The sequence below is a fragment of the Vulpes lagopus genome, chromosome 12, assembly GCF_018345385.1.
Source record: "Vulpes lagopus strain Blue_001 chromosome 12, ASM1834538v1, whole genome shotgun sequence".
In the NCBI taxonomy this organism is placed as follows: Eukaryota; Metazoa; Chordata; class Mammalia; order Carnivora; family Canidae; genus Vulpes; species Vulpes lagopus.
The window spans coordinates 7,135,696-7,153,930 of record NC_054835.1 but is presented as its reverse complement, the minus strand read 5'-3'; the positions used below and the strand labels follow the sequence as shown (position 1 = coordinate 7,153,930).

The following is an 18,235-nucleotide window of genomic DNA, read 5'->3' as shown; positions in this document are numbered from 1 at the left end:
GCCACACTCTATCACTTTCTGTCTTCACACTTGCTGTTCCCTCTGGCTAGAACACTTTTCCACCTTTGCCTTGAAGCTCAACCCAGGCTTCACCTCTCACCTTAGGCACCGCTTCCAATAGGAACCCCACCACACAAAGGCTAGGGGGCCTGTCTGCCACCCCCAGCCACCCCCAGCCACCTTACAGTCATCAATTAAACTCCCCTGGACCAGACCAGCCTGTTTCCCTCTATCCTTCTCCGGGGTTGTTTGTGTTGACAGTGGTGCCTGGCACAAGGTAGGTGCTCAATAAACACTGAATGAATGCATGAATGACTCACAGACCAGCTCTGTTTAGCCCTTAGACCCACAAAACCTAAGGTCCAGGAGCCTTTTACTCTTCTTTTTTTTTTTTTTAATTTTATTTATTTATTTATTCATGAGAGACACAAAGAGAGAGAGAGAGGCAGAGACACAGGCAGAGGGAGAAGCGGGCTCCATGCAGGAGCCTGATGCAGGACCCGATCCCAGGACTCCAGGATCATGCCCTGAGCCAAAGGCAGACAGGAGCTACCCAGGGATCCCCTCTTCTTTCTTTTTTTAAAGATTTTATTTATTTATTCATGAGAGACACAGACACACAGGCAGGGGGATAAGCAGGTTCCCTGTGGGGAGCCCGATGTGGGACTCGATCCCAAGACCCCAGGATCACGCCCTGAGCTGAAGGCAGATGCTCAACCACTGAGCCACCCAAGCGCCCTGGCCCAGGAGCTTTTTAAAGGCCCAGGAAAGTGGAAGACCCAAAATACATTTTTTTTTTTATTGGTTCCAGAATACAATGTGGCAGAGTAATTAACAGATGGGTAATGACATGTTGGCCACACATGATGGCATGGCAGCTGGACAACCGAAATCCTCCACCACTCTTGGCTGTGGATAAAGTGTATTTGCCACGGAGGGTTTTTAAAGGGAGGGGGACGGGGACACTGCTCCTGGAAGGGGGTCCTGTGCCCAGCAAGACCCTAGCACATCCAGCTCCCAGGCAAGGGCAGTGACCGACCTCTGCTGAAGCTACCTCCATAGCTTCCCGCCACCAGCCTTCAGCCCAGGATACAGACTGCTCAGGTTCTTCGGGAGCTGGACAGACCCACAAGGCCAGACACACTTAGCCCCAGGAACAGTGAGGTGTGGGGCCTTGGTGACATAACTGCCTGCTGCTGGTGGAAGGGGATAAGACGGCAGAAGGGTGGTCCCAGTGCCAGCTGCCCAGGCCAGCTGGACGGATGTTGGTTGCTTTGAGGGTCATGGTTGAGACAGAGGCCCTGGAGTGAGCCCAGGCTCCTCCATCCACAAGGTAAGTGACCTTGGGAAAGTTACTTGACCTCTTGCTTGGCTGCCTCGTCTATAAAGCGGGCATATAAAAGTCCCCCTGTGAGTGTTAGGTGAGATACTATGTGGAAAGCATGCAAAGCAGGCCCCAGTGCCACTTGGGGAACTCTTCCTTATAAATGTAAGCTCTGTTATGCCAGACAGCGACCCTTTGGAGAGTAGCCTCCCTCTCTGTCCCGGTCCATGGGGTTCAGGTGCAGGGTAAGACACTGGGTGAGGGATATTGGCTGCTCCCTTATTTCAGCCCTGGATCCCGTAGTGCCTGAAGTCCCGCCCTGGATTTTTTTAGTTAAGCACTTCACTATCTTACTTTTGCTCAAGCCACTTGGGGCCGTTTTCCTCTCCATTGTAGGTGACAGTGCTGATAAGCACACAGCTGGAGCCTCTCCTACACCCGGACCTTCCTCCTTACCCTGGCAGAACTAGAGACATGTGCTCCCCATGGGGGCCACCCCCTCCCCCCAAGTACAGCACCAGAGGGCCCCACCTCTGGAACTCTGTCTCCTCTGCCCCCAGCCTTGCCCCTGCCCTGTGTGCTGCATGTCGTGGGCCCCTGTCCCATGCATATGGGGTGTGGATCCTTGCAGCCTGTTCAGAGGGGCTCTCGTCAGCCACAGTGCAGCACCATGGGGAGAGCAAGGATGAGAGGGCTCCGGGGTCCCATTCCACCTCTGCCAGGTGCTGGCTGTGCAACCTGGGGATGGCAGGTCCTGTCTCTGAGCCCGAGAGGGGCCCCTGTGCATCAAAACTTGGTGGAATTTACCAGCACTGCAATTCATCACCTGTCTGGGTCATTACCAGCCAATTCCCTACCTCCCGTTATCCGGAAGCTCCTAAAGGGTGATGGGTGGTTTCCGCCTGGTGCCTGCATTTGGTACAGGGCTCAAGAAATATCTGTTGAGTAGAGGAACCTCTACTTCTCACCTGTAAAATGGGAATGTTGGTAGCCTTCTGTAAAGATTGGCAGGGAGAGACTGTGCCCCGGGCTTAGGCCCAAGTGGGAGCCTCCTCAGGGGGATGATCTGTCATGGTACGAAGGGGGGTGCCACAGGGGTCCCTGTGGACAGTGACTTCACCCGCAGAAGTGGTGATAATGGGGAGTGGCAGGGACAGGCAGGGGAAGGGGGGAATGCAGGTAATGGGCTGAGGTCTCCACTGTGGGCTGGAAGCTCTCACCCTCCCCCTGCCCCCGGGCTGCTCCTGACCTGACCTGCTGTGCCAGCCCAGGCTCCTGGTGGTGCCGTGTCCACGGCTGGGTAGCACTGCGGATGGCCGAGCAGTCCCCCTGGGTGGACATGGCCCTTGCTGAGAGCGGGGTGGACACTTTGCCTGCGCCCCCTCCCCTCCACCCCGCCCCGAAGTGCCAGCAGACAGTGGGGATAAACAAGCCCCATGCACCTGCCCGGTCCCTAGAGGGGCTCAGGGTGGAGGGAGAGTTGTCGCCTTAATACGGAGCTGATTTGGGCCGGGACAGTTTCTGTCTCTTGCTGGGGAGAGGAGGGACCCTAGGAATCAGCAGCTGCCAGGGGTGAGGCAGGGACCCTAGGGACCCACATGGGCAGTGATGAGGCAGCAGCTGGCCATGTGCCAGTAACATTCGCCAAGTGCTTCCTCCTTCTGCGTCCTCACGACCCACTTGGTATTACCCTTCCTTTGCAGATGAAGAAACTGAGACCCAAAGGGGGAAGCCCTGTGCCCCAGGGAGCCACTTGAGCCTGGTCTGACTCACCAGCCCCACTCTGGACCTCCTCTCCCTGGGGCCCTCTAGATACACAAGGCCACCAGGACCCAGCCCTTGGCTATGAACTCCTCAGAACTGCTGCCTCCCTCACGGGGGCCAGGCCTCCTTCTCCTCCGAGACCTGCCTGTACCAGGGGAAGATAGAGATGAAAACCTGTTGTGCAGAGGACCCCGGTTTGAAGAAAGCAGCGAACATTCACCATGACCTGCGGAGCCCAAGAAGCTGCTAGGGAGCTCTCCAGAACCCCGAGGTTCTTCTGTGGGGGCTCTGGGCTGGCCCCTGGGTGCCAAAGGAGATACACCCCACCCCTGGCCTCTTTGGAATAGGGCTTGCTCGGCTTTTCCCCCTCCTCCCTGCCTGGGACTCCCTCCCATGCCGTCTGCCCTGTCCACGGACCCACTATTCACTTAGATTTCCATCTGGTTCTGGTTTTTGAGAGATGGAGGCAGGGAGGGTTTCGGGAGAAGCTGAGAGCCTGGCACCGGTAGAGGTAAACCTGATACCTTAACTTATTTTCTTGGCGCCCCAAGCTCTGTGCATTTCCCTCTGCCATCTGCCTCTACAAACCCAGGGCTGCTTGATCAACATGGAATCTGCTTCTGATGGCCGCTTGACTTTGGGGTCATGGGCAGAGAAAGAAGCCAGCATCAAGAGCAGCTTTCCCATGAGTGCAAACACCATGTCGAAACCAGCTCTGCTGGAGCCTGGGGATCAGCTGAGTATGCATATGTGTGTGTGTGTGTGTGTGTGTGCGCGCGCGCGCGCATACACACACATGTTCTGGCTATGTGGCAAGAACCCATCTGTAATCCCTGAGGGAGCATATCTGAATATCTCAGCCTTTCTCCCCGAGCCACCATCTTATCCACAGACCTTCTAGAAGTTGCAATTAATCTCTAATTTGAATTTTTAACCTCAAATGCCACATTATAAAAATAGTTGTGTTGTGTTTTATAGGCAGTATTTGTCATGAAATTATACATGGTTACAATTTGTGCGGTGGAAAATAAAGCAAGATGCTCATTCTGCATGGGAGTAGCAGTCTGTACCAGCCAGGCTGGGGCAGCAGTAAATCAATGCTGTCCTTCCAGGGGACCCTAGGTCACCAGGCAGGGTCATGTGTGTGTGTGTGGGGGGGTGCCCAGTGCTAGATAATCTGTCCTCTCTTTGGAAAGCATAGTTAGGTACCAGCAAAGGCCACTAGAGCTAGCTCCTGGGACCCAGAGCTCTGGTCCTAATCTCAGCTCCTTTTCCTGCGGGGCCTTAGGAAACCTCAACCTCCTTGGTTTTTCCATCTGTAAGAGGGCTTGGAGGTGCTAAGCTGTGCATCTGCCCCCTGCTCCCAAGCATCAGAGAGAGTAAAAGAGAAAACAGATTGGCCAGGTGGGCATAGCACCGAGCCCCTGCCTGCCTCGTTTCATCAACTCCTCTGAACAATCCATGCCCTGAGTGCTATCATGACACCCATTTTGCAGATGCAGGACTTGAGGCCAAGGAAATAAGACACTTTCCCAAGATCATCAGAAATCGGGGTGAGGTTGGCGCCAGAATCCCACAGCCATGCCAGGCCCTATCAGCAGCATGTCCTGCCCCTGAGGAGATGGGGGGCTCACTGGAACTCTCTGGGGCCAGCCCTCTGTTTCTATACCAGGGTCACCATCGAGCTACACACGGGACCAGGGAGGCTGCCCCTGTTCCAGGCTCCCAGCCCACCTGCCTGGGTCAAGCTGGAGCCTCTGCTCCAGCACCATGGCACCCCTTGCCCATCCCTTCCTAAGCAAGCCTGGAGAGGCTGGGTGAGGCTTGAGTGAGGCTCTGGGCCAGCCAGGCTTGGGAACATGCCAAGGACAAGGGCCTCAGACCTGGCACCCCCATGTTCTCAATACACAGTCTATCTTTCAGAGCCTCAGCCTCCATGTCTGGAGAACAGGGCCAGAAGACTACCGACCTCCTAGAGGATCTGGGAGGAATGAATGAGATGAACCACGGAGGGTTTAGCACATACTAGCTGCACAATAAAAGGTTCTGACTTTTGGGATTTCAGTGATGATGATGCTGAAGGTGAACACACCCACACGTCAGCCAGCTCCACTGCCCTGACTCAGCCACAAGCATCCCACGTTCCCTCCATCCCTCTGGGGATGCAGGATTTGTAGTCAGATGGCCTGGGGCGGCCTTCCTCGCCTAGTTTGCAGGTCTGCTAAGGAAGCTTCCATCTCAGGGTCATTGTGTCCCCTGTGGCACGAAGCCCTAGTGTTGGATCCATCTGGCAGATGGCAGGTTAGTGAGCCCCATGCTGGTAATAGGACCTGTCCCGTCTCTGGTTCTGAACAGCTCCTGGAGCCTCTCCTCCCCAACTTGGGATCTCGGATCTCAGGGCCATTGGACCCAGGGCAGCCAGCTGGGGCTTGTGATCAGCTCCTTTGGAGAAAGGGGCACCCTGGAGGCTCTGGGTAGCCAGGACTCCTGCTATTCCTAAGTTAGCCACTCATTTCCCACAAAACAGGGAATACTGGCTCACCGAGAGAGCTACCGGGAAGGCCTAGATGCTCTGCACACTCCAGATACCCACAGACAAGCAGAAAGTGCTCCCACAGCACTTAATACAACAATGACAAGTCTTAGACCAGGCCTTGCTCACTGGATCACTCCCACGGCGCTCCTTCCTCCGCTCCTGGAACAGCCAATCTCTTTCTCACCTCTGAGCCTCTGCATCTGCTCTTCCCGCCACCTGAAGCACCCTTCCCAACCTCTTCTTTTGGTCAACTCCACTCACCCTTTAGGTCCCATCTGAAATTCGGCTTCCTCCAGGAAGCCTTCCCTGAACCTCCAGACCAGGTAGGGGGTCTGATTCTCTGTTCTCATAGCAGCCGGGGCGTCTCCTTCATGGCAGGGACCACACTTCCCTTGATCCCTACTGGGATCCCAGTATCCAGCCCACACCTGCCGAGTGGAGTAGGTGCTCAGCAAATATTTGTGGCAGGAAGGAAGGAGGGAAGCATTTGTAGGATGCCTCCCTCATTCTTCCTCCCCTGAGAGAAATCAGGCCCTTGAAAAGGCCGCTGTCTCGAGAGCACTGCTCAGCCCAGACCTGAGTTCACCACAACAGCAACAGTTGCCTGAAACAGTGACCTCGCTTTCAGCCACGTTAGATCTTCGCCTTTCCTTTATTCCTTCCCGGTGAAACCAGAGCAGTCCTTCTGGTCTCCAGCAATTTCCCGCTTCAAGCCCTGACACTCTCCCCGCCTGGGGTTGTCGTGGCAGGGCAGCTGGCTCTGCAGAAGAGGCTGGCCTTCCAATTAAAACACTATGTCTCTTGGAAACACGAGATTCCCAAAGGCTGGGGTCCCTCCCTGGTCCAGTCCCCCCCAACCCCCCCGCCCCGGCCCAGCTCCAGTCTCTCCATCACAGCACAGCCCAGGGTCCTCCTGCCTCACTGCTATGGGGCAGGCTCTGCACCAGGGTGTCCCTGGAAAAGCAGTGCCTTCCTCAGGGCACTGCAGAAGTTTCCAGGTAGGAGATGGGAAGAACAGTCCCTTCCTGGCAGGGCCTGGGCTGCTTCCAACAAGAGATGGCTGCAGCTCCTTGGCTACCTGGGGTCCCAGCATGGGGTGGCCAGCCTTGTCCCTAGACTCTGAGGATCACTACATTTGTCCTCTGTGGCTTTGGGCAGTCACTTTGCCCTTCTGAGCCTCAGTTTCCTTTTCTGTGAGATGCCAAGCTGGGAGCCAGGCAGATGTGAAAGGCTGGACAGAACCACAGGCAGCATGCTCCAGTCCCTGGTGAGGGACCAGGGTTCGCCTGTCCCCTGGGGTTTTCCCAGCACGATGTCTCAAAACACACGTGTGCCCTGAATGAATGGGCTAATTAATGAATCCCATCCAGTGTTCTTGGAACTCCAAAGCAAGGTGTCTCTTGGAAGGGGCCTGGGGAGGTATGGAGTTTAGCAGTCTCTCAGGGGAAGGCAAAAGGCCTGTTCTCTGTAGCTTCACCACAAGGGGAAACAGGGGACACAGTGCCAAGTTGTCTTTTCTCCCACTGTTGGGATGTTTTTCTGGACGGCCGTCCCCTGGTGTGGGAGGCAGCCTTTTCTCCTCTGGGTCTGGGGCAGAGGATGGTGCTCAAGGTCCCAGAGAGGCAGCCAGGTCTCCCAGCCCCCATCTGGGAAGACGTGGCATCTAGAGGCCTCTCTGGCTTCCAAGCCCATGGGGCAAGTGGTGGGGCTGGGAGGGGATGCGGGGCCTCAGGGAGGGCAGGCTCAGCCTGTGCTCAGGGATGAGCTGGTCCTCCGCCATCAGCTGCAGGGAGGGGGCTGCAGCAGGATGCCCAAGGTGCTGGGCATTGTGCCTTTCACTCTGCATCACAGGGTCTCGAAAAGGAGGTAGACTTCTTGGGGCACCTGGGTGGCTCACTGGTTGAGCATCTGCCTTTGGCTCAGGTCATGATCCCAGGGTCCTGGGATTGAGTCCTGCATTGGGCTCCCCACAGGGAGCCTGCTTCTCCCTCTGCCTGTGTCTCTGCCTTTTTTTTCGTGTCTCTCAAGAAAAAATAAATAAAATCTTAATAAATAAATAAACAAGCAAACCTCGCTTCTCCACCCACCATGTAACTTGGGCAAGTTACTCAACTTCTCTTAGCCTCTGTTTCTCCAACTGTCATCATAACTGGAGATGCCCTTGCTAAGCATCACTCCAGCATCCACTTGCACTCCGCTTCAGCCTCTCCCCAAATCTGTAAAGCCACCCCGCACGGAGGCACTGGTCTTCTCCTCACTGGCCAACAAGGCGCTGAGAGAGAGGAAGAAACCTGCCTGGGCGACACGGCTGGTGTAGAGGACTGCAGTGCCCTGTCTCCATGCAAACAGACCCTCGGATGACTCCTTGTCATCAGCAAGAAGAGAATGGGATGGGAGGAGGGGGCCCCCAGCTTCCATTGGGTAGGGGGTGGCAGGAGGCCCCGGAGGGCCGGAGGGCCGGGCTCTTCTCCGGGGCCCACACCCACCCTGGGAGTGGGCGGCCAGAACCCAGGCCCCCTGCCGCCCCGCTAGCTGGACCGGCCGCCTGTGGCCCCATCTTGAGAGCATTAGGGGCTGCTGTTAACAGATGTTTTCTGTTACGTGTTATTTGTTAGTCTAATGAAAGGAGGTGCACTGGCTTTCAAGACCTCGGCGTTCTGCGGGGGTTTACAGGGGAGGCGGCCCTCCCCGGGCGGTGGAGGAGAGGCCCGGCCCCTGCCAGGCACGCCCGGCGGCTCCCGCTTTGATTCGGCGGGTTGCAGCCATCCGCGTGGCAATTCCAGCTCTGGTTAAATGTCACTTTTAATAACGCCATCTCTGGGGTGGAAACGTCTGCGCCCACGGCAAGACGGGAGGATGGATGGGGAGGGGGAGCGGGTGGTGTACAGTACCTGGGGCCAGAGCAAGGCGTGTCCCTGGGTCCCCCCTGCCAGAGAGCAGCAGGTGGGCAGGGGACCTTCACAGGGATGGAGTGACGGGGAGCCCAGCTCAGCAGCGAGGCTTCTGACCCCCCACCCCGTGCCCCGCTGCTGACAGCTGGAGGGAGTCAGGATGCCTGAGAGGGAGACCAAAGCCTTCCCCTGTGGCCACATCCCCGCCCCCCTCCAACCCCCAGAGCCGCCTTGGGCTGGTGGTATTCAGTAGGTGCTCAAAGAATGCTGTGGATGGCCCACAGCAATGGCTTTCTCCTAGACTGAGGTCAGGTCTCTGGGGACGCCCGGCAGCTCCCTGCCCTCCTGGACACTGGACCCTTTCAGGTGCTTCCTTGGCTTCCCACAGAGGCTCCACCTGGCCTCGCCACCCCCCACGAGTACCATCTTCCACTCAAGCCAAGGAAGGTGGTAGAGGAGCAGAGTTGGTAGAAAGGGCCTTTGAGAGTGCAGAGCTGCTCACCCTGCAATGCCCAGAAAGGACCTGGTAAATGCAGATGCCCCAGCCCAGGCCCCATGGAGTGTGATTCCATGGGTTGCAGCAGAGCCTAAGAACATGCATCTCAAATAAATAAATAAATATTTAAATATTCAAATAAAATTAATTTAAAAAGAACATGCATTTCAACCAGCTGCCAGAGTGATTTGAATGCAGTGATTTCTGGGACCACCAGAAATTATTGACAAACAGATGGTCCAAACCCCTGAGGCCAGCGAGAGGCCATGGCTGGGGCCCCACCTACTGCCTCCTGGGCAGCCATCTCACAGAGGTGACACACCTGCACCTGGTCAGGGCTCCGGCAACCCAGGTGCTGGCTCAGCTCTGGGGTGGAAGAGGCCTCTGTGGAAGTCTCCAGGTCTCCCTGCCTTTTCACTGCCCCACACCAAGGACCTTCCCTAGAGCCCACAGTATGCCCAGCGGCCCCTGTCCACCTCTTGGCCGCCAGGCCCGCGCTTCTCTAGAACTCCATGCACCCACTGCCCCCCAAACCCGAAGGTCCCAGCAGCCCCTTCCATGACAGAAAAGCAGACTGGATCACAGGAGGGGCCAAAAATAATGCAGAGCCTGCTTCATCTTTTAGGATGCAATAAAAGATATCACCGGCTGTAAAGTACCCCATGTGGACGGCACCTGTCATCGCAGTGGCCCCTCGGAGCCAGGCTGGGGCCAGGCAGCTTCCCAGATGTGGAAGGGACATAGAGCAAGGGGCACTGAGAGCATCAGAGTGGTTTAGTGACCTCGTGGTCAGGACATCTTGAGGTGCCCTGACTCCTGGGCTCTGGCCAGGGTGGGCCCTGCCCCCGCTGCCACCAGCAGGCCCACGTTCCCAGGGAGGCCATGGACTCTTATGGGCAGCAGCCCCTGGGTGAGGAGCACCTTGCCACATGTCCCTGGCCCCACGTGCCCCTGCTTAGCCCCGGGAGCATCCTGACTGCTCAGCTTGGGAGCTGGACGCATAACTTTCCTCCCTGTCTAAACAGGAAGCTCCCAGGGTGCTCTCCTACTCACCACCTCACAAAAGGCACTTAACCCTTGGCCTGTTCCAGAGCCTTATGGCTGCTCGCTGCTCACTGGCCACCTGCAGCCGCCCTACCCACTAAAAGCCTGGACTTGGTCATGTGGGCCAGACTGGAGCTCTCACAAGGAGGTGTGAGTGTGTGGGTTTGGGTTTGAGTGTGAGTGTGTGCAGGTGCATGTGAGTGTGTGTTGATGAAGGGGTGTGTGTATGCAAGTGACTAGGTTTGTATGTGAATGTGTGAGTGGGGTTCTGTGTGTGAGTGGAGTTGGGGAGGTAAAAGGGTTTGTGTGTGTGCATGTGTGCCAGTTTGTGTGTGGGTGAGTGGGTTGTGTGTACATGAGAGGGCATGTGTGATTGGGATTGTGTATGTGTGAGTTGTGAGCAGGTTTGAATGTGAGTGTGATTGTGTGTGTGTGAGAGTAGGTTTGTGTGACTGTGAGGTGAGCGTGTGCATGAGTGTGTGTGCATGAGGGTGCATCTCTGGTTGTGTGTCTGGGAAAACGAGTCTGCCATGTGGTTCCCAAATGCCAGCCCATGTAGGTCTTCACTGACCTACCACAAAATGAGAAAAATAGGGGCAATTTGTGACTTTTTAAAGCTAGATAAGGTCAGTTTTGGGGACCAGTCTTTCCCCTGAGATGCTGCAGGTTTTTCTCTTGGATAAAAGGACCGGAGGCAGCAGGACGGTGGTTGTTGTGAGTACATGGCTTTTCTGGGCAACTTCATGCTAGTCCCTCTCCGCCCCTGGAAACCTCACCAGGGCCTTAAATCTTAAAGTCTAGGCAGGCGGCAGGACCTCAAGGCCTGACACATAGTTAGCACTCAGGAAAGGATAATGGAGTGAGTGAGTGAGTGAGTGAGCAAGGGAGCTGGGCTAGCCTGGGAAGGAGTCAGTGAATGAGTGAGTGAGTGAGTGAGCAAGCAAGGGGGCTGGGCCAGCCTGGGAAGGAGTGAGTGGGTGAGTGAGCGAGTGAGCAAGGGAGCTGGGCCAGCCTGGGAAGGAGTGAATGAGTGAGCAAGGGGGCTAGGCCAGCCTGGGAGTGAGTGAGTGAGTGAGTGAGTGAGTGAGCAAGGGGGCTGGGCCAGCCTGGGAAGGGAGCCATCCTATCGATGTTCCTCAGGGTCAGGGACGATGTTCCTCAGGGTCAGGGACCTTCCACTGCTCTCCTGGGCGCAGGAGACTGGAGACGGGCCTGCGGAAGTGAGGCAGGTCATTCTAGATGTTTGTGGGCGGGAGGGGTAGAGGACCCCCCACTTACTTCCCACCTTCCCAAACCCAAGCTGGGCAGCCCCGAACACTGCCAGGCCTGACCATCTCCCACAGGCCTGTGACCCAGGGGACCCCTCCACTGAGTGCAGCCCACACCTGCCCAGGGGTGGGGGGCATCCCCGGCCAGACCACCCAGCATCCCAGGGGCTCTAGGGATGGCTTCCAGTAGTGGCAGAGAACAGGGGCCAGAGCAGGACGGACCGGGGCTGGAACCCTACATTCACAGGAAGATGTGACCTTGGCAAGTGGCTTGTTTCCCCTCCGCATAAAACGGGGATGATAAAAGGACCCACTTCCACGGTGGGATGACAACAGGGGTGAGGCAAGTGGAGCCCTGAGTGGCGCACAGTGAGCACTCGGCAAACGTGCCTGTGAGGGCCGCTGGCCACTCTCACGTCACTGGCACGTCCCTCTCAACTCCCACAGCCTCCAACCCCACCACAGCTCCTGGCCAGGTCCCAACCCTGACGTGCCATTTGTAGGATGTGTTCAGGGGACCCAGCGGCTCCCCCTTAAGTCACCCCCAAGACTCACTTCCACCTAGGGCCAGACACTGTTTTGCCTCATCCATCTGACCTCACATTCCTGCTCAGGACAAGCCACCACAACCCCTCCTTCTTGTCTTTACCTATTTAGAAACCCTGAACATGGCACAACTGACCCAATGGCCCCACTGTGTGCAGCCCTCAAGACCTCTCCCCTCCTGCCTCTTTGCCCCCTTTAGTTCCCCAAACAAATCCCACACCTCCCTTCCTAGTGGGGAGACCTTGGGTAGGTTGCTTTGCCTCTCTGGGCCTCCAAAAAATAGGGATTGCAAATCACTAGCCCTGCCTGATGCACAGGGTTGCTGTGAACATCTCAATGAACTATAACGGAGCCCCTTTACTGAGCACCTGCTGCGTGCCATCTCCCACACCCACTCAGGGCTCAGCTCGCCTATAACAGAGACATCGCTGTCCGTGGTCCCATCTCATGGATACCAACACTGACTGAGCCTCGGGATGCTTTCTGGGCCTCGCATGCACCGTGCAAACCGGCATTATCACTACCGCTCCAGAGCTACTTTTCCAGAGTCTTCTGGGAGGGAACACCTCCAGCCCTGTTGAACTTCTGCCCATGGGGCAGGGCCCTCGTGGGGCACTAGCTGGTCCAAGGTTCCTGTGCCACGCCCTCAAGCTCCACGCAGATGATCTACTAGAGGCATGAGACCACCCTGGAGCTGAGAACAATGCACCAAAGCAAGAACCCACCCTGCTGACAAAAAGCCAGAGAAGCAGCCCTCCCACCAGCCACCCTGGTAGGCCCAGCAGCTCTCAAACTGAATTTCCCTGGGCTCTCAGCTCCTGGGCCTGGCTCCTCAGCCTCTCACTCATCCTCCTCCTCTCTTCCTGCACAGGGCATGTGCCAAGGGCTGCCCTCTCTAGGCCCTGCTAGGACCCAGACCCCGGGGACTCCACGTTCCCAGGGGGCATTCTCCCAGCCTGGATCAAATCACAATGAAGGACAGGAGGGGACCTCTCTGAACATCTGTGTCCTGCCTCCCATTGTTCAGGTGGCAACTGAGCCCAGAGAAGGGATGTGACATGCTCAAGGTCACACACGGAGGGGGCAGCAAGAGCCAGGGCCCACAGCAGATGGCTCTGTCCCCCAGCCTCCCAGAAATGGAGGCAGGGAAAGCAAGGGGAAGAGGGAAGAAAGGCTCACTCTGGGCTCGCTCTGAAGAGGCACAGCTCTGGCGAAACCCTTCTGTCTGCCCGGCACCAGCCCAGTTCCTGTCCAGGTCACTGGCTTCCACCCCACAGGCTGCGCTGCCACCTATCACAGCAAGCTGGGGAGGGAGGCGGCTGAGTCCTGAGGTCAGCTGCAGAGAACAGTGTGACAGGTCCTCAAAAAACTAAACATAGAATTACTGCATGACCCAGCAGTTCCACTTCTGGGTATAAACCCCAGGGAAGAGAAAGCAGAGGTTTGAAGAGGTATTTGCACGCCCACATTCACAGCAGCATTAGTCACAACTGCCAGAAGGTGGAACCACCCAAGTGTCCATTGGAAGATGAATTACAGTTGAAACATGGCACACATGCGTATGCACACATGTGCACACACACGCACACATGCTCCCTGGAATATTACTCAGCCTTCAAAAGGAAGGAGCTTCTTGCACCTGCTGCCACGTGGAGAAACTTGGAAGATGTCACGCCGAGTGAAATCAGCCAGACACCAAAGGACAAATGTTGTGAGCTTCCCCTTACACGAGGTCCCTAGAGTCGTCGGCTTCATAGGGACAGAGAGGAGAGCGCTGGGTGCTACGTGGAGGGAGGGGGATGCAGAGTCAGGGCTTCACAGGTGCAGAATTCTACTCTGGCAAGATGAAAAGGTCCTGGAGACGGACGGTACTGAGGGTTGCACAACAGCGTGAAGATGCTTTGTGCCCCTGAACGGTGCACTTAAAAATGGTGAAAGTGGGAAATCTTCCATTGGGCATATTTTCGAATAAACATTTTAGAACCTGAAGGCAAGTCTGCCGATTCTAGAACTCAATGGTCCCTTCGAGTCCTCTACTCAGACACTGGGCCCTTCTCACCCATCACTGGCAAGGGGAAGGGGCAGGTCCACACCCCAAACCAGGTTCACCCTTGGCTTCCTTGGCATTAGCAGATGTGTCTGGAGGAGCAGCTCCGAGAAGGGTTCCCCAGCCTCCCCTTCCCTGGGGGCTCCAGCCTGTGCCCCCAGCTTCTGAGCACCAGGCTGCCCTGACCCTCTGGGAAGTGGATCGCTTGGTCCTGAGGTCTCTGAAACAGGTACCAGCCCTGCAAAGGCTAGGGGGTGGGGTGCTCCCAGGCCGGGGGGCCTCTCCTGCCTGGCTCCAGGGGCTTTGTTTATTTTCCCAGTGTGTCCGAATCCCTGTTTCCGCCCTGCCCACAGGAGGGAATGCTTTAAAGAAAATCTCAGTTATTAATGTGGTTTCTTTTGTTGTAAGTCACTGCAAAGGCAGCAAACGAGGGTTTATTTTCCTAACGTGCTTGGCATAGCTCAGCGCCCAGCGCAGACTTCAGCGTTTGATTTGGGAGGAACGTGAGACCCCGGTTTGCTCTGAGTCACCAGCGGAGCCACAGCCTCCAGGCCAGTTCCGGGGGCGCCTGCTCTGGGAAAATCATTGGCAAGAATAGGCTACATCTACTGGTGGCTTTGTGAAAACAAAAGAGAAAAAAATATTTTTAAAAACATTTTTTTGAGCCTTGCTATCCTGGCATATTTGAAAATGTATCAGTTTTCTAACTCATGAGTTTCCCCATTAGCCCCCAATTTTTAATAAGGGTCCCTTCTCATCTCTCTTTGGTGTCCGTTACTTTCTTTGGACCCAGGAACAGCTCCAGAAGCCACAGGAAAACCCACTTCTGAGCATGTCCAAATCTTCAGCGAGGCACCAGCGCACCTGGCAGGCCCAGGACTAGGGGACAAGGTCACAGCCCAGGACCTGTGCCTGCAGGCTTGGGGTCCAGAGTCCTGGCACTCTGAGATTTAGTTGCCCCATTAGGGAAGGGGTCCAGTGACACAGGCTGGGCCCACCGAGAGGTTCCTTCTCTCCCACTTTGGAGACTTCAAGACTCGGGAATCCACAGTGAGTGGCAGTGGGAGGGGATACCTGCCAGAGACAGAAGGATATGGAAGGAGAGCAGGGCAGCTGGCCTCTGCCCTCTCTCTGCAGGCCCAGACCCAGACAGTGGGGCTGAGGGATTCTCAAAGGCCAGGGCGGCCACACAGTGCCCCCGCCTCTGCCGCCCCGCCTGCCTCTCCAGGGGAACTCTGCCTGGCAGCGGGCACCCCTGGAACGCGCCCAGTTGGCCTTGGGGAGATGCTTGACTCTATATAAAACATTTGGATTTCATGGACTAGTGATTTGCTTTCAATCTAAGGAATGAGTATAGGGTTACCTCCTTTTAATTTTGCCAAGTAAGGACATTAAAATAAAACAATCTCCAGTTATAATCCCTGGTTCATAAAAGAAAGGGCGTTTTAACACCAAAAGCCAGGAAGAGGGATATAATCCCAAACACACAGAATCCTTTAAACTGAAACATGCAGCTTCCCCAAGAACTCTCCATATTGTCCCGTCTGCTTCACTTTTCAGAAGCCTTGGAGAAAATCTCCCCGTGGGCCAGAAGCATTGAGCTGGATGGACTGCACATCTCCAGGTGGCGCTGGGCGGGGGTTCCAAGGTAGGAGGCAGCCCTGGGTGCCCTGGGTGAGCCTGGCCCGACTCTGCCTGCAGCCCCTCTGTCTCTCCCAGATGAGGGGAAGGAGATGCCCACCTCTGGGGCGGATCAATGCTGCTCTCATCCAGTCCTACCTGACCCCACACCCAAGGCCTTCTCAGTTCTCAGTTGCCTGCGTGCCCGGGGGGGGGGGGTGCGGAAACCTCACCTCAGGAAAGCCCCACCAGGGCTCCTGTTGAGGGTGGCTGGGCCCCAAGGGGCTGCTGGGGAGGCCCACTACCCACAGAGCTGCTTGGGGGCTGCCAGTGGCCCGGTCCAGGCGCTGTGTCCCCAGTTGACACAAGCTGTTTTGGAACTCCCCAGAAAAACCCTGAATTTGGAAACCTTCTACGCTGTGTCCAAGAGAAGCAATGCCTTCCACTGTCTTTCCCCACGGCTGGGGGCCAGGGTGGAAAAAGGCACCCAGCCCCTGGCCAGGACTGAGTACAGAAAGCCTGTGCCTCCTTCCCTCCTCCCCCCTATCACTCCTGCATGCCTCTCTTCTCTCCTCTCCTTCCTTTTCTCCCCTGGTTCTTTGCTTCACCTTCAGTTTGCTCCTCCTTCTCTCCCTACTCCCAAGGGGGCCCCCCAATTGTCAGGGAAAAACCAGAGACCTCTCCTCTACCCTTAGGGGAAGCTGGCTCAGAGCCAGCCCCTCCTCTCAGGAACAAACTCAGGCTGACAGAGCACCTCTCCTCTTGTACCAGGAGGCACGCCACCTGACCCCCGATCCACTCTTTTCCACTTCCACTTTTCCATCAGGGAACTCCAACTCCCAGGGCTGGGTCTGCCCACTTCATGCTCACCCTCGAGGGTGCAGAGAGATGCCAGTCCGCTGAGGCTGCTGGGCAGTGGGCACCACTGGGAGGGGGCCCACTGGGATACAGCTGGCACCAGCTGGGTGCTCTCTGGGGCGCAGCTGTGTGTCAGACATGCCTCACGTATGCACATGCTCCTGGACAAGGTTTCAAATGAGGCTGAAGTTACCTCAGTTTTCCCCTGCATCTCCTCTCATCTGCAAAGCAGGGCATGCAGCCAGGTGGGGCTTTCAGCTGAGACCTGGAAGCTGGTGCTGGAAGTGGGGGTCCCCGGGAGCAGGTGGGAAGGCCACTAGTCAACTGGGTGACTTTTTTAGGGGCCCAGAGCCTCTGGTGGCAGGCCAGCCTACTCTCCAGAGCTACCGCCCGGAGCTGTGGTCTCAGCCACCCCACCTCCTCTGCAGGCTGTAGGTGAGCTGTGGGGACTCAGGGCTCTCCTCTGCCCCCATGAAACTGTCTAGGGAAGGGGACCTCCGCCTTATCTTTATCTTCTCCTGCTCTAGCTTCCCCTCCCCCTCCTCACCAAGGGCTCTGGCCCCTGTGATCCAGTGTGACTTTCTGGAAAAAAAAAAAAAAAGCCACTTGGGTGGGTTGTTTGTTTTTAAAGCCCTTTCCTTTCCTGATGACCTTTCACCTCGGCAGAGGAGAGAGGCCTAGCTGACTCCTTGAGGTTGGGCCATTCCACCTAGGAAGCTGCTAGGGGGGCAACCTGGGTCTGGGGGTGGGGGGGCAGGCATCGCCACTCTAGCCGGGGAACCCATCTTAAGACCTAGCAGTAGCTGGAGTGGGATCGGAGAACCGGGCAGAGCTCGAAACCCAGCTGCGTGCCTCGGCTGCTCTGCCCCTCGGAAGCCTCGGTTTCCCCAGCCGCGACGGGGCAGTCATCACACCCATCTCCCCCGCGGCGACTCGGCAGCGCCGCGAGGGCCGCCCCGACCCGCACAAAGGCAGCGCGCTACCCCCGTTCCCACGACTGGCCGCGGTGTCTCCGGCCGGGCCCCTCCCCGCGTCGGAGGCCCACCCCGAGGGTCACGGACAGACGAGCCCCAGCGTCCCTCCGCCGCCGCGGGCCCCGCGCCAGCGCCCCGGCCCCCGCCCCACCCCGGGACCCCCGGACCCTGGGACTCCCGCCCCACCCCGGACCCCGGGACTCCCCGGCCCCCGCCCCCCCCCGGGACCCCGGGAACCCCCGGCCCCCGCCCCACCCCGGGACCCCGGGACCCCCCGGCCCCCGCCCCACCCCGGGACCCCGGGAACCCCCGGCCGCCGCCCCACCCCGGGACCCCGGGACCCCCCGGCCCCCGCCCCACCCCGGGACCCCGGGAACCCCCGGCCGCCGCCCCACCCCGGGACCCCGGGACCCCCCGGCCCCCGCCCCACCCCGGGACCCCGGGAACCCCCGGCCGCCGCCCCCCCCCGGGACCCCGGGAACCCCCGGCCCCCGCCCCCCCCCGGGACCCCGGGACCCCCCGGCCCCCGCCCCACCCCGGGACCCCCGGACCCCGGGACTCCCGCCCCACCCCGGACCCCGGGACTCCCCGGCCCCCGCCCCACCCCGGACCCCGGGAACCCCCGGCCGCCGCCCCACCCCGGGACCCCGGGACCCCCCGGCCCCCGCCCCACCCCGGGACCCCGGGAACCCCCGGCCGCCGCCCCACCCCGGGACCCCGGGAACCCCCGGCCCCCGCCCCACCCCGGGACCCCGGGACCCCCCGGCCCCCGCCCCACCCCGGGACCCCGGGAACCCCCGGCCCCCGCCCCACCCCGGGACCCCGGCGCCCCCCGGCCCCCGCCCCACCCCGGGACCCCGGCGCCCC

The 18,235-nt window shown here is 58.1% G+C and overlaps 1 protein-coding gene across 1 annotated transcript in view; it reads right to left on the bottom strand.

Annotated features, from left to right (window-relative positions):
- Nucleotides 1-18,235, bottom strand: part of PRRX2 (paired related homeobox 2) — a 50,734-nt gene that overhangs the window by 31,884 nt on the left and 615 nt on the right. The gene's annotated exons all lie outside the window — the stretch shown is intronic.